At 41.4% G+C, this 14,851-nt stretch overlaps 1 protein-coding gene and 1 pseudogene across 2 annotated transcripts in view; both read left to right on the forward strand.

Annotated features, from left to right (window-relative positions):
• LYRM4 (LYR motif containing 4) overlaps positions 1-14,851 on the forward strand; it is a 200,704-nt gene that overhangs the window by 92,338 nt on the left and 93,515 nt on the right. The window lies entirely within an intron of this gene.
• Positions 7,359-8,978, forward strand: LOC102499385 (WD repeat-containing protein 53 pseudogene; annotated as a pseudogene).

Raw genomic sequence — 14,851 nt, forward strand, 5'->3', positions numbered from 1 at the left:
CTCTAGCTTAACCTTCCCCTTAGTTTGGGTCAGAGCTACAGCCTCAGATAGGGAACCTGTGAGAGGCAGAGGCTGCCTGTCCGGTGAGCAAAGGCTGTGATTCAGAACAGCCCCAGAGATGAGGCAAAAGTGCCACCTTGTCACCCATCCCTCCTCATTTCTCCCAGAGCTTCCCTGCAGGCACACAGTGCTACCTGGGAGAATTCGTTTTCCTCTTTGGCTGTAAAATGAACATGATGAGCTAGCGGATATAGACATCCTTTCTATCGCCCAAAAGTACCTGACTCCCCAACGTGGTCTGGGCTCTCATCTGATCCCTTCTGTCACCAGTCTGCAACTCTGTGGTAGGTTTGGCCACACTGCGTAGAAGACAGCATTAAGCGTTTTTATTTTGTTCCACTCAGCATTCCAAGGAAAGGTGAAGGATGAAGGGAACCAAGTAGTTGTTGATCTAATATCAGCCAAGTTCTCACTTGAATAGTTAGACCTCAGTAAACTATGACTCGTCACCCGGATTCCTGGGGACTTGGAGAGGTTGCCAGCAGATTTTATGAAATTTGTAGCTGACTTCCTGTTTGGGGGTGTTTTGAATAAGTTGCTGTGTGTGGTGGGGGTGTGTGTGTGTGTCTGTGTGTGTGTGTGTGTGTTGTGAGGAAGGGAATGAACTGCCTGGCAGTCCCTGCTTTCAGAAGCTCTAAGCCATTGTGGACGTGGTCTTTCCAGGACAGGTCTGCGTGTGTGTGGAATGTCTAAACTGAGCAGGGGTCCAGGTTTTCAAGGGGATTGCATAAGCGTCTCCAGCAGAAGCCTACCCAGCAGGATGGAGAAATACAGGTGTTTATTGGGCAGCATTGGAGGGGAAGACGTGTCAAAAGTAAACCAGTGGAAAGGTGACTGCCAATAAGTTTGCACAGACTTGGCTGAGCGGAACGAAGAATGTCTGAACAGCCTCGATACTGTTTGATACCAGCGTGGGTTGCCGGCGGGCTGTGTCTGTGGTAGTTAAAAAGTAGTGACAGATATGAGGCAGAGACAGAGTCGGTGACCAAGGGGTCTCTGAAGTTTACTTTCCGAACCGCTTTTATTAAACACAGAATGCCACTTGCTTTGAGATGTGCAGTATTGATTTCTCTCGCCCCTGCCTTTTCACATGAACTACACAAAATCAGCCCTCGTTTTTTGTACGTGATCTATTTTTAAATACTTTTTTTTTCCTGACTTTCAACCTTTTTTTGGATTTATTGAAAATGATTTGGGGGAGTAAAGGTATTTACGTTTTTCTGCTCATTCTTAAAGTGATTAATATTATTGCTAAAAATAAATTCATTCACTTTTCCCTTTTAGAAGTTATAAGAGAAACTAATCACTTGCTTTTAGCCATTGAAAAGATAGTTTGAGGGGCCAGCAGGTGGCATTGTGGTTAAGACGCTAGACTTCCACATGGCCAACCATGGTTCAAGTCCTGGACCTGGTGACTTGAGGATCACACTGAGCATGTATGCTTGCATGCCCAAAATCCCAAAGAGGAGAATGGAGGAGTAGGGGTTGCTGTATGGCCTTTCCCCAGAGGGTGATTTCTCACTTTCCCTCTCTTTAGCTCTCTCTCTGGTGTGCACACACCAAAACCTAAAAAAAAAAATTATTTACTAATGTTATGTAGGATTTACTATGTGTAAATTATACTTCAGTTTAAAAAGGAAGAAAGAACTGTAACTAGGTCAGCTATACACATGTTCATTTGGGTTAGAAGGTGACATTTAAGTACATGGAACAGAGCACCCTCAGAAACAGATGCTGAGGGCATCTGAGGCAGGGCAGATGAGCTTCAGGCCTGAATCAAGTTACCTGTGCTATGTAGGGCCTAGACTGTCTGTCTCTGGCTAATTCTCAGAGATGTTTGTCCTCCAGGATCTTCCTTCCAACCTTACGTGCTGTTGTTATTTTCTTAGTTGGTCCATGTCGTCTTTTGACACCTGTCCCTCATCATTACTCATCCCCATAGTCCTACATCCCATACCCATTTATACCAATAATAATTACTGCCAGAGGAAGGACAAGGCTCGATCTTTCTACCCCTTCAGGCTGAGAATGGAATAGGAAGCCAAGCTGAAAAGGCTAGGTGTTTTTCTTTCCCCCCTTTTTTTTCGCTATGGAATTATTTATTTGTATTTATTTATTTATTTTATGGAATTATTTATTTATTTGTATTTATTTATTTATTTATTTTAACCGGACAGTGACAGAGAGAAAGAGAAAGGAAAAGTGAGGAAGCAAGCCTCCAGGTCTGGGACTCAAACCATGGTCAGTTCTGTCCAGCACCCTAACCACCATGCCACCTGCCAGCTTCAAGGCTAGATGTTTTTCATTCTCTTCCATAGAGTCATAATTGCCAGAATGTGATATCCAGCTATATTTAAATATTTACTTAAACATGCTCACATAAATTACCGCTATCTTTCTCATTCCCCCTTCTCTCTATCACATACACACAAATGCAGAAAACTGTTGACTTTGAGAAGCATTATGTTTTGAAGAAATTATGATTAGGAATCCCTAAACAGTCATTTTTAAGAACCATATTAGAATTCCTACATCAAAGTGTTACTCTTCAAGTTATTTGCCTTGGAGGGCCTGCCTGTTTACTCCAATAAACTGCCTGTTCAGAATGGCCCTCAGTTTTAATTGATGACATACATAAGAAAAGTGAGTGGTCTCAAGGCCTCTTTCTTCATAGTTGACTCTGAATGACTTTTGACTGTTTCCAAAAGGCACATCTACCTTCAAAGGATGGAACTACCCACAGAGACAATATGCAAAAGCATGTATGAGTTATTCACTCAATAAATATTGAGTGCCTACTGTGTTGGCCACATGTTCTCCTAGACACCAGGGATCAAAGATGAAAAGACCAGTTCAGTTCCTCTTAAGCTATTGACGATTTTAAGAGAAGACAGACCGTCTCACAAACAACGAAGTACATAGGAAAAAGCATGACATGTGTGGGTTTAGGGAGCCCAGGGTGAGAAGTGGCTTTCAGAAATGTTCCAAATAAAGACATTATCCCTGAGTGCATTTCATCCTCCAAAGTGACAGTGTTGTGGAATGCATGAGGCCTAGTATGTTACTTGCAGGGCTGTGGGTGGGGGTGGGGTAATGTCTTCATTTTATAATTGTCACTTCTCATCTCTTTATTAATGCATCTGACCCAGCTTGTTTGCAAGAGCACAAAATAGACACTACAGCTACAGCGTGAGGGCTGGTCCTTTAGCCTCTCATACTATTCCAAGAAGACAGCAGCAGGGACCAGCAGTTAGCGTAATGTGTGTTGCTGGACTCCCACGTAGTCGACCACGGTTCGAGTTCTGGACCCAGCGGCTTAAACTCACGCCGGGCACATGTGCGTGCATGCCCAAGATCCCGAGAGGAGAATGGAGGAGAAAGGATTGCAGCATGGCCATCCCCTCTGGGGGGTGATTTCTTGCTTTCTGTCTCTCTGTCTCTCTCTGTCTTTCTGATGAGCGCACGCGCCTTATAGCAAAAACCTCTCCAGAAAAAAAGAAAAAGAAAAAAAGACAGCAGCTTGTGGCTTTCACTGGGTTGTATATTTTCGGCAGTCATTGAAGTAGCCGGGTGCACAGGGATATATTTGACAGCTGTGGCTAAAATGATTAAAAATATGGAAACCAAAGATTCCTCAAGCCAGAGCAACAGGCCAGAAACTGTGTCTCTCAGCAAGACAGCCTGGAAGAGTGGGTCAAGAAGTCAACTGGACAGTCGTCCTTTACTTGAATGATCATTGTGTAGGCATCAAGACTTTGTATATCGTCGAACTGTGCCCTTACAGAGTCGGTTGATGCTTAGGAAGCGATCATCCTGGAGAGTGAGAGAGGTTTTCCAGTCAGGTGAATTAGTTGTAAGCAATTAAAAGGTTTGTAGGACTCCTTCTCTGAGGACAGTTTCCCTGCATTTCTGGATAAACTTCTGTATTCGATTAAATGACATTTATGCCTTCTGATGAAAGTCCTAATAAAATACTAAGTAGGAGAGAAATGTAAAGTTTAGAAATTTGTAATCTCACCTATGACGTCAGCTGTAGTCATACCCGTTAAGAACAAAGTTCTCTTAAATGCACAGGAGAAAGATGAGAGACCTTGGTAGTCTTTCTCTAGTGCTTTTCAATTTGAGAGAGAGAGCAAGCCGCCAGGTCTGGGATTCAAACCGTGGTCAGCCATGTGGGAGTCCAGAACCTAAACCACCACACCACCTGCTGATCCCTCTCTAGTGTTTTTGATGTTTTTTAGAGGGAGATTTTTGCTATATGGCATGTACTCTTGTGGGAAAGACAGAGAAAGTGGGGGGATAGCCATGCTATAACCCCTTATCCTCCATTCTCCTCTCACGGTTTTGACAATACATGCATATGAACCAGTGTGAGTTTCAAGCCACCAAGCTGTGGTCGGCCACGTGGGAGTCCAGTGTGTCACCTGCTGGCCCCCTGCCAGTTCTTGATGGTGCACAACTGCACTTTTCCATATTTTCCCTTCATGCTTACATTCCCAAGTTTTATACACATTTATGACATTTACACAGTAAGAGATCCACTGAGATATTTTCAGAGTCAACAATCCCAAACAAATAAGAGTTATTGAGATAAGGTATTTACAGTATTAAGATAAGCATATTCCTGGATATAACACTGCTCATATGTAATTTTGTGATGGGAAGCTTGGGGAAACATACAGGAGCCTCCCTGCCAATGTAGATAAAATTATATTCTCCCACTATGGGAAATCTGAAATTCACATTCACCAAAACCTTGAACCACTGTAATCAGCTGTCATCATCCTTGTTTTCAAGACAGAGATGAAAACTTCGTTTTCAAAGGCTAATTTGTCATATCGTAACATGAGCATATTTCATTGATGTTAACTGTCAGACAAGTAAAATTATTTCTTCGTTTTGTTTTGGTTTGTTTTTTTCAGTTTCCACGGGGCACATGCACTCTATAGAGAAAGATGGAAAAAGCCAGAGAGGGAGGGGGAGAGAGAGAGAGAGCACCCCCAGTGGGATGCAGTCACACTGCAATATTGTCTCTTCTATTTCTTCATCCTCTAAGGATCTGGTGCATGTACACTCATGCTCTAAGTGTGATTTTCAAGCCACCAGGTTTGGGATTCAAACCATGATCGGCCATGTGAGATCCAATTCTTTTAACTGCTAGGCCACAGGGCTAGTCCCAGCCAAGAATCATTTCTAAACCGCACTGCTTATCAGGGTGAAGATTGAAAACTACCCAAATAACCTCCTTCCCATTGATTTATGAGGAGAAGAGGGGCAGACTGCAGCAAGTGAGTGTTCAATTAGAATGTCTCAGATAAAGCTTAGAACCTAGCAGAGGCTAACCAATAGTGGCATTGGTAGTACAAAAGAAGCTATTTCAGACATTTTCTAAGTATTCTCCAAGTCTTAGTATGCAAATGATTGCTATTACTAAACCCTTAATAGTGTAACATAGTGCCTATCCTTGTTATACTTACAGTTTCTGTGGATGAGGAATTCTGACAATGAGGATTGAGAATGACTTCTTTCTAATTGGTAATGTCTGTCTCCATTGAGAAAACTAAACCACTGGGAATAAGTCAAATAGCAGGGGTTTGGAATCACCCGGAGAGTTCTTCACATGGGTCTGGTGCCTGGGCAAGGATCAGTTGTGATCGTTGAGTAGTATGTCTGCATGCAGCCTCTCTCCAGGTGGCTTGAGCTTCCTCCCATGATGGCTGCCTTAGAGTAGTCAGCCTTCTTACCTGGTAGTCGGAGCTACAGAGGAAAGTGTTCCAGAGGAAAAGACAGGGCTGTATGGCCTATGATTTTGCCTTGGAAGTCACATAGTATCATTTCCGCTATCTTCTACTGGTCAAATCAGTCACTAACTCACATTCAAAAGGTAGAAACAGAGGAGAGTGTCACAAAATTCCTGGCCATATTTTAAAACCACCACAGGCCCCTTCTTTTTAGCATTCCTCTAGCACTTTGTCCTGAAATCCTCAGAAAATAGCTTTTCCTGTTTATATTCCTTTAGCCGCTACCATCCATCCAGTTCAAGCCCAGGAGCTCCATCTGCATCCCATTACCTCTTGAATCAATAGGTCAGGCTAGAAACAGAAGGATGAAGCCGGCTTATGTAACACATGCAACTGGAAAAGAACTATGGCTGGCCGGAAAACTTTTATACGTTTTAAAGGCCCAGCTGTTAGTTCCAGCTGAAGGTAAGGATGAAGTCTTCCTGTTTTCAGTTCTTCTCGTTTCAATATGAAATTGGGTTTTCTAAATGTTGGCTCACATTGTTTTAAAAACATTCTGGGGTCAGCAGGTGGCTTAGTGGTTAAGGCACTAGACTCCCACTTGGCCAATAGCTGTTGGAGTCCCAGACCCAGAGGCTTGAAACTCACCCTGGGCACACATGCGTGCCCAAAATCCTGAGATGAGAATGGAGGAGAAGGGATTGCGGCTTGGCCATACTCTCTGGGGGGTGATTTCTCACTTTCTCGTTCATTGTCTCCAATGAGCGTACTCCCCTGAAAAATAAAAACCTTCTGTGGGCCAACCAAACACATTTCACCTTTGAACTTTCCTGTGGTCTGGGTTTGAGCAGTGTATTCTCCAGCTCTAATCCTCTCTTATAAAGACCAAAAACTCATGAACCAGGCAGTATATTTTTTAAGAATTATTTATTTAATTTTATTTGTGATTATTATTTAATTTGCTATAGGGCATGTGTGCTCATCAGAGACAGAGAGAGGGACAGTGAGAAAGAAGCCTCCAAGTTTGGGACTCAGCTGTGGTTGGCCATGTGACAGTCCAGCACCTAACCAACACCTCACCTGGTGGCCCCAACAGGTGGTGTTTAAGCCCACACATTTATATTATCCACAGAAATCTCCACAATGAGAATCTAGAATGTCCCTCCTCTTTCCTTACTTTAAATATTATTCATCAAGAAGGCTTCTAACTGATCATCCAGGCTCTCAGTCAGTGAGAGGCATTCTTCCTTCATCTGCACATGAATAGCAGCATTTATAGCATTAATTATGCATATAATGTCTCTAAGCTCAACTGGCTAGGGAACAGACCTTTAAAGATTAGCTATATGAAACTGAAGAAGAACTTCAATTTTTAAGCTAAGGCTGGTTTATATTGATACTTTGCCTTCACCACACTTCTCAGTATCTATTAGAATTTTAAACGTGAAACTCATCAGGAGGCACCGAGGAGGGAGCTGGAAGCTCAGGTCACCCAGAACATTCTCTGACATCCTTTAAAGAATGTTTAGTAAAAGAATAACCATCATTTGAGCCACGTGTGAGCCTTACATACAAGTTTTTCAGTAATTCTCAAAACCACTCTAGAAGAGTGTCCTTGGCCATCATGGCATGGCAGTCAAGTGGACTGGCGGGCATTCTGTTCTCTGCCTGAATGCAGGTCAGAAGGGGTGGTGGATTCTGGAGCCGAGGGTGGCAATCTCATGACTTGGAGTGAGGATGGGACTCTATTAGGACACATGCAGTTCCAAAGGACTGATGATGTCACCAGTGTCTTATTTTCTCTCTCCTGCCCCACCTGCCTCACCTCTCATGGAGAATCCATTAGCATACTGGACTTTAGGTCTCTCAAATGTTCCCATAGACCATTTTCATGTGAATGAAGAAGAAATCAACTGTCTTTCATTGAATGAACTGGCCTCTGCTGATGACTCTGGGACAATTAAAATTCTAGATTTGGGGAGTAAGAAAATTAGCAGATCGCTGAAGAGACATTCCAATACCTGTTCTTCTGTGGCTTTCTGGCCTCAGAGACCTCAAAGCCTGGTGTCTTGTGGGCTGAATATGCAGGCAATGCTGTAGACTCTTCAGAAAGCCCGGCCACTCTGGATTATAAATTTGCAGGAAGATGAAACAGAAGAAATGGAAGGTCCGCAATCTCCTGGCCAGCTCTTAAATCCTGCTCTAGCCCACTCTCTGTGGCACCATGCTACATTATTTTTAGTTGGGTACAAAAGATGGTAAGGTTTGAATCTCTAGGGTGATTGCAGTCAAATGTGAACAGGAACTGGGATGAAGGGCCACACTTTGGTAATAGCTCAAGTCTGCTCTTTGCCAAAATCATATTTGCTGCTTACCGGAGGTAACAACAGGAAAATAATGTTATGGGTCATGGGAGTAAAGTTGAGAAAAAAACAGAAGCGTTCAACAAAACATTACCATAGGAGTAAAACTAAAAGGGAAGCTTAAACCAAGCAGAATGGAAATGCTTCAGTAACAGATGAAAAAGAACATGGCAAAATTTCACCTAAGCTAAATATTGAACATGGAGAAAACAGTGAATGGCTCTTGGGTACAAAAACAAAGGGACACCAAAATATATTAGTAGCTGATCCAACAAATTGTATATCTGCATATCCCTTAAGAGAATGTTAAACTGAATGAAAATATTTGAACAACAAAAAAGAATTTAAACTCGTCCTAAATATGACATTCATTTCGAAGAGAGGAGGGATAATATATATTTTATATACACCTTAATTTAGTATTTGGGACCTTCTAATTACTAATTACAACTGTAAAGACAAAAAATACAAATTACAGAACATAGATAAAAGCAGTAGTGACCAAGACAAGATTTAGAAAATTGAAAGCTAAGATTTATTTTCTTTCTTTCCCCTCCTTGACATAATCATTAACTAAATATATAAATAACCCCCTCCCTCTGATAGTAATACCAAGCAGGATGAAACACCCAGTCTTTGCTTTCATCTTTGAAGCTTGAATCTTTGAGAAAATGTTCCTGTCCTTGTACATCCCTTGGGTTCTATTTATTATCGCCTCTGGGTGCAACCAGGAGTGAAGGGAGATGGATATATAGTCTTCATTTTAACCACAATAATTGATTTTAAAGGTGACACTATCCTTAATAATGTAGCTGCTGCCCTCAAAGGTTAAAATTAGTTGTTTTTCTCTTTGGAGGTGAAATTTTAATGATTTTGTAGAGCTCACCATGAAAACTCTGTTGTAAGATTCTCAACATGGGCAGTTGCTTATGAAAGACTCCTTATTCTTCCTTTAACCTCACTTTAAAAAAAAAAAAAAGAAAGAAAAAAAGACATTTATAGAGAAGCTACTAGAGAAACATCAGATTTGACAACAGTAGTGAATTGAAGAGTCCCTGTCTTTCTGTGGTTTGCATACTGGCTCATAGCCCTCCACTCAGAATCCTGGAGCTCAGGATCAGCGGCAGAGTAATGGCCACTGGGACCTTCCTCCTTGGACCCCCATTTGCACCAAGCCTTCGAACAGAGTCCCCCACTCTCTTTATTCCGAGATTGCTCTCTGGGTCTCCTTACTCCGCAGCAACCAGTACTGCTCAGAATGTGCCAGTTACAGGTCAGCTTCCTGTTGAAAGTACCTCTCAGGGCCAGCAGGTAGTATAGTGGTTAAGGCGCTGGACTCCCATATGGCCAGCTGTGATTCAAGTCTCAGACCCAGTGACTTGAAGCTCACACCAGGTGCAAGTATGTGTGCATGCCTAAAATCTCCAGAGAAGAATGGAGGAGAAGAGATTGTGGGATTTCCTGGAAAAAAACTTTCCCTCTCATTGCATCTGTCTGGTGAACCCATGCACCCAATGGCAAAAACCTTAGAAAGAAAGAAAGAGAAGAAAAAAAGAAAAAGCATCTGTCTAACCTTGTAGTACAACTCACAGCCACATTTCGAAGGCTGATGCATTCCTTCAAAATTTACCTTTGGGGACTTGGGGAGACATACAGTGGTACAGTAGGAAAACAGTACACTGTGAGGCTCACTCATGTCTCGGTTTATGTTCCATGACCTCCCTGAGTATTCTGGGCAAGCATATGCCTGTGATCCAGACTGACCGAAGCTAGGAGTAGACCACAACGTCAAGATCCTGTTGGAGATTCTGTCTCTCTCCTCTCCCCTCCTCTCCCCTCCTCTCCCCTCCTCTCCTCTCCTCTCCTCTTCTCTTCTCTCTCTTTTCACCAACTCATCTTACTTGCTTATGAAAGTAATAAATAAGAAGCTTTAAAAATGTATGTTGAGATCCATTTTAGAGATATACCTTTAATCAAACGAATTTGTCTTTTCCATACATATTTAAACATCAGCCTTACACTTGGAAAAATTGACCTTAAAAGGTGATTAGCATGTAATAGACTCTCAGTAAATTTACAAATGAAAAAAGCTGAAAGTATAAAATGACCTATTATAGATTACTCTTGCACTCATTATCGGTTCACTTTAATGGCATAATCAAGTTGAATTTCAAACATGTTTATATAGGTTATCATTCATTTAAAGGAAAAGGGTTGTAATTTTACACATTATGTTTAACTCTTTAAAGCGTGGCTTCTTTAGTGCAGTTATTTGTTCATATTCTGTGACTGATAACCTCATTGTTAGCCCTCCACATCTTGGGACTATATCTGAATGTTCTGCTATACAGGTTAGAACCTTGAGTTTGCTCAAAGGTAGCCTAAGAGAATCTTATAAACAGGAACGTCTAGTTCCTTGAGCAGTGCCCAGAGCATAGCTCATATGCAGCATGTGTACTAACATTGGTGTGTCTGATTGGTGTGCTGGTATTAGCAAACGTGCAATTGCACAAAGCACGGGAAATTCATTACATCTCTGCAAATTCAAAGAAAGGACAGATGGTTGAAAATAGCTATAAAATATTCTATTAGATATCTGCAAAAATCATTACACAGCAGTTAAAGAGATGTTATTAATGGATCAGATTCACTTGGGGAGTCATGTTTCTATAATGCACATTAAGGCAACGATACTTACGCTTTTTTCTTTAATGTAATAGGGACCAAAGATAAACATGACTTTCTATGTAATTAGAAAATGGATTTATTGACAGTAAAAATGTGTGTGCGTACCCAGTAAAGAAGCTGATATCCACCTTGACTCCATATCATTTGAGGAAGTTACTGTTTTTATCATCTGACACCAAACAGTGAAAACCTAACTGGATGCTAGCCCTATAGCTCACTGAAATGATACAATATAGATGTATTGGTATATTTTAAGGAGATGGAGAAAAGATAAAATTATGATTTCTGAATCATCAGAAGTCCATTTCTAAAGTCATGGATAACCAACAGTTTGTGAACTCTGAAGAAATAATTGTAAATCTCCCCAGTGCTCTGTAATATGTTTCTTAGCAAAGGAAACAATAGAGTGAAGAGACAACCTATAAAATGGGAGAAAATATTTGCAAACTACACCTCAGATAAGGGTTCGATAACCAAAATACATAGGGAACTCAAGCAGCTCAACTGCAGGGAAACGTAACAGTCTTATTTAAAGTGGGCAAACAAGCTGAACAGACAAGTCTCAAACAAGACATATGAATGGCAAAAAAAAAAAAAAAGAAGAAGAAGAAAAAAAGTTCAGCATCCCTTATCAAAAGGGAAATGCAAATCAAAACCACAATGAGAGGGCAAGCAGAAGGCATGGTGGCTAAAGCGCTGAACTCTCACATGGCTGACCGCAATTCAAATCCTGGACCTGGCAGTTTACTTTCTCACTTTCTGTCTTACTCTGTCTCTCTCTGGTCAGTGCACATGCCCTGTAACAAATTAAAATAAGAATAATGATAAATAAAAACTAAATAATTCTTTAAAAAAAAAAAAAAGACTAAGAACAATGATGAGTGCTGGCAAAGCTGTGGTAAAAAGGAATCCTCCTGCACTGTTAGTGGAAATGGAAATTAGTATAGCCACTGTAGAAAACTATATGCACAATCCTCAAAACTTTATAATTAGAACTACCATATCACCCAATAATTTCACAAAGGACAGGAAAACACTCAGTCAGAAAGACACTTGCACATGCATGTTTATTGTAGCATTTTTTACAGTTGCTAAGTTTTAGAATCATCTTCAGTGTCCAAGAACTGATGACTAGATTTTTTAAATGTGATTTATATACACAGTAGAAGATTACTCAGCCATAAAGAACAATGAGGATGGATTTTGAAGATTTAAAGCTAAGAGAAATAATCCAGTCTATGAAAGAAAAACATGGTATTTCCCCCACACCATATATACCAAATGTCTGTACTTTATGGCAGAAATTGAAATTTTTGAAGATATAATAATAAGGGAGGACAAGCATAGATAACAGACACTGTATGGGAGGGGATCGCATTGTGGAGGGTGAGCGAGAGGAGTTCAGCAAAACATTTAACAGACACTAGAATGTAAGATTCTTTGTTGAAAACAGTGTATATACTAACATCTCTGGTTTGATTACCATACATTGTGGGCCTGTTTTGGAAAACCATACTGTATGCCACGAATATTTATAGCAAATGAAAATAAGAAAAAAATGGTTTTTCAGTATTTCTTTAGAGGCCAGCAAGTGGTGTGGTGGTTAAGGCACTGGACTGGTACATAACTGATGCTTGTGCATGCTGCCGAAAATCCCAGGAGAACAGAGGAGAAAGGACTGTAGCATAGCCATTCCCCCTGATGGGTGTGGTGATTCTCAGTTTCCCTCTTACTGTCTCTCTCCAGCAAGTACACATGCCCTATGGCAAAAACCTAAAATAAAAATCTCTTCAGAATTATTGTAAGTGTCAGGGTTTCGACTTTGTGAGTATGAGATTGACTTTCGGTGTGTTTTAGATTTGTGAGATGTAAGCAAACCCTTTAGGCCAGGTACAGGTTCTTTGGCATGGTCCACACTTTGCAAAGCAGAACTCTTAGCCCTGCGGGTTTGAAATGTCAGAATCATAAGGCGCTTAGTCCTTGGGAAGAGGCTTTTGTCAGGGCATCTCTCATTGCAAAGCAAGTTAGGATCAGGGGCAGCTTAGTGACTCTACATTGAAGCAGAAGGAAAGGAGGTGTTCATGGAACTGTGGTCATCGTTCTTGGACAGTACAGGCTTCCTCTCCCTTGAAAGTGTTTAGAAATAGCACTGACATTCTTCTTTCTAAAGCTTTTTCTGGTCTTTCTGTAAATGTCCACTTTTTGGATGATGCTCTTCCCTATGGTAGAACCCTGTGGTTTTGTTTGTTTTTTTGTTTGTTTGTTTAGGTTTTTGCCATAAGGCATGTGCACTTGCTAGAGAGAGACAGAGAGGGAAAGTGAGAAACACCCTCCCCCCCAGGGGGATGGATGCATCCCTGGCAAAACAATGGACTCACCACAATCCATCCCTCTATGTTCTCTTCCTGGGATTTTGGGCATGCACACACATGCACCAAGCATGATTTTAAGCCACCGGGTCTTAGGCTCAAACTGCACTCAGACAGGTGAGAGTCCAGCGCCTTAACCACCTGCTTTCACTTGTTACCTTTTAGACCAGCTGCCAACCTGCTGCTTACCGTAGTCCTGTCATTGGTGGGGTTAGCATGTCTCCAGAGCCCCTTTAGGAAACAGGGAAGGGATCCTGCAGGCAGCCTGCAATGCTCATGCTGTGTGGATTCTCTGCTTCTGCAGCCAAGAGTCCTCTCCCTAAAGGACACTGCCTGGAGCTACAAATGCAGGTAGCTGTCCTGTTCACTTCTCCACGTGGCTGCGTGGATGTCAGCGTTATGTTTATGGACTCTTCAGTGCAGTGGTGATTTACCGTGCTCTGCACTAGAAACTGATGAAGTCTGAGTAGGTTCCCCCATTCATAATTCTTCCCTTAAACTTTTCAACCTAAAAATAATGATAAAAAAATAAAAAAAAAAACAATATAAAGATGCTGTATAAATCTGCCATGTCTGATCAAAGCAGGAGGGAAAATCTTAGCACCTAGTGACAATCACGTAAAAGCTCTGCATTCAACTCATGAGAGTCTCCACCCCAGAAGGAGATGCTTTGTCATCACTTTGGACTCTTAAAATGTTTATACCATTGATTAACAAGCATCGGCAAAATGATCACGACTACTTATTGACTCTCATAGCAGAACCGTGGCTGGTTTAACCATGTTGATTTATTTCTGGTTATAAATAGATCTCCTGGCTGTCTTTATCTTTCATCGTTTGCCTCCCTCCCCCCATAATTCATCTTGGTTTGAAATCAGTGTGTCTTTCTCAGACAAGAGATGTAAACTGAACTGAAGTAAGTCTTCCACATACTAGACGCTGAGTGGCTTTGGTGATTCATACTTGTAAATGTGTGAATGGAGGGATGGACAGCTCTCATGAGCTTGTTTTAGTGTTTTGCATGATTGGAAGGGAGAGTTAGGATCGGAGCTAGAGAGTATGTAATGTTGATGGATGATTAGGGGTTTTAGGGATTTTGTTAGCATTGGGGGGGCTGGTTTAAGGAAAGTATTACTGTTTTTTTATTATACAGATAACCCACATTGACTATAATGATATTTGAGGGCAGAAAGAAAAAATATAATCTTTCTACCTCAAAATATTATTTTCATATATATCTTTCCAGAATGTTACTTCTGCAGATAGATACGTAAGAGTGTATAGCTGTCATTAAATGTAACCTACTAATTGCTTATAACTTATCCTTATGATTTCTAATTTAAAATTAACTTTCTTGAAGTCATTAAAAAACATGACTGCAGGGACCAGCAGTTAGCGTAATGGCTATGTTGCTGGACTCCCATGTAGTTGACCACGGTTCGAGTCCCAGACCTGGTCGCTTAAACTCACGCTGGGCGCATGTGTGTTTGTGCCCAAGATCCCGAGAGGAGAATGGAGGAGAAGGGATTGCGGCATGGCCATCCCCCCTGGGAGGGTGATTTCTTGCTTTCTGTCTCTCTGTCTCTGTCTTCCTGGCGAGCACACATGCCCTATAGCAAAAACCTCTCCA

Source organism: Tupaia chinensis, unplaced genomic scaffold, assembly GCF_000334495.1.
Source record: "Tupaia chinensis unplaced genomic scaffold, TupChi_1.0 Scaffold000048_1, whole genome shotgun sequence".
Classification (NCBI taxonomy): domain Eukaryota; kingdom Metazoa; phylum Chordata; class Mammalia; order Scandentia; family Tupaiidae; genus Tupaia; species Tupaia belangeri.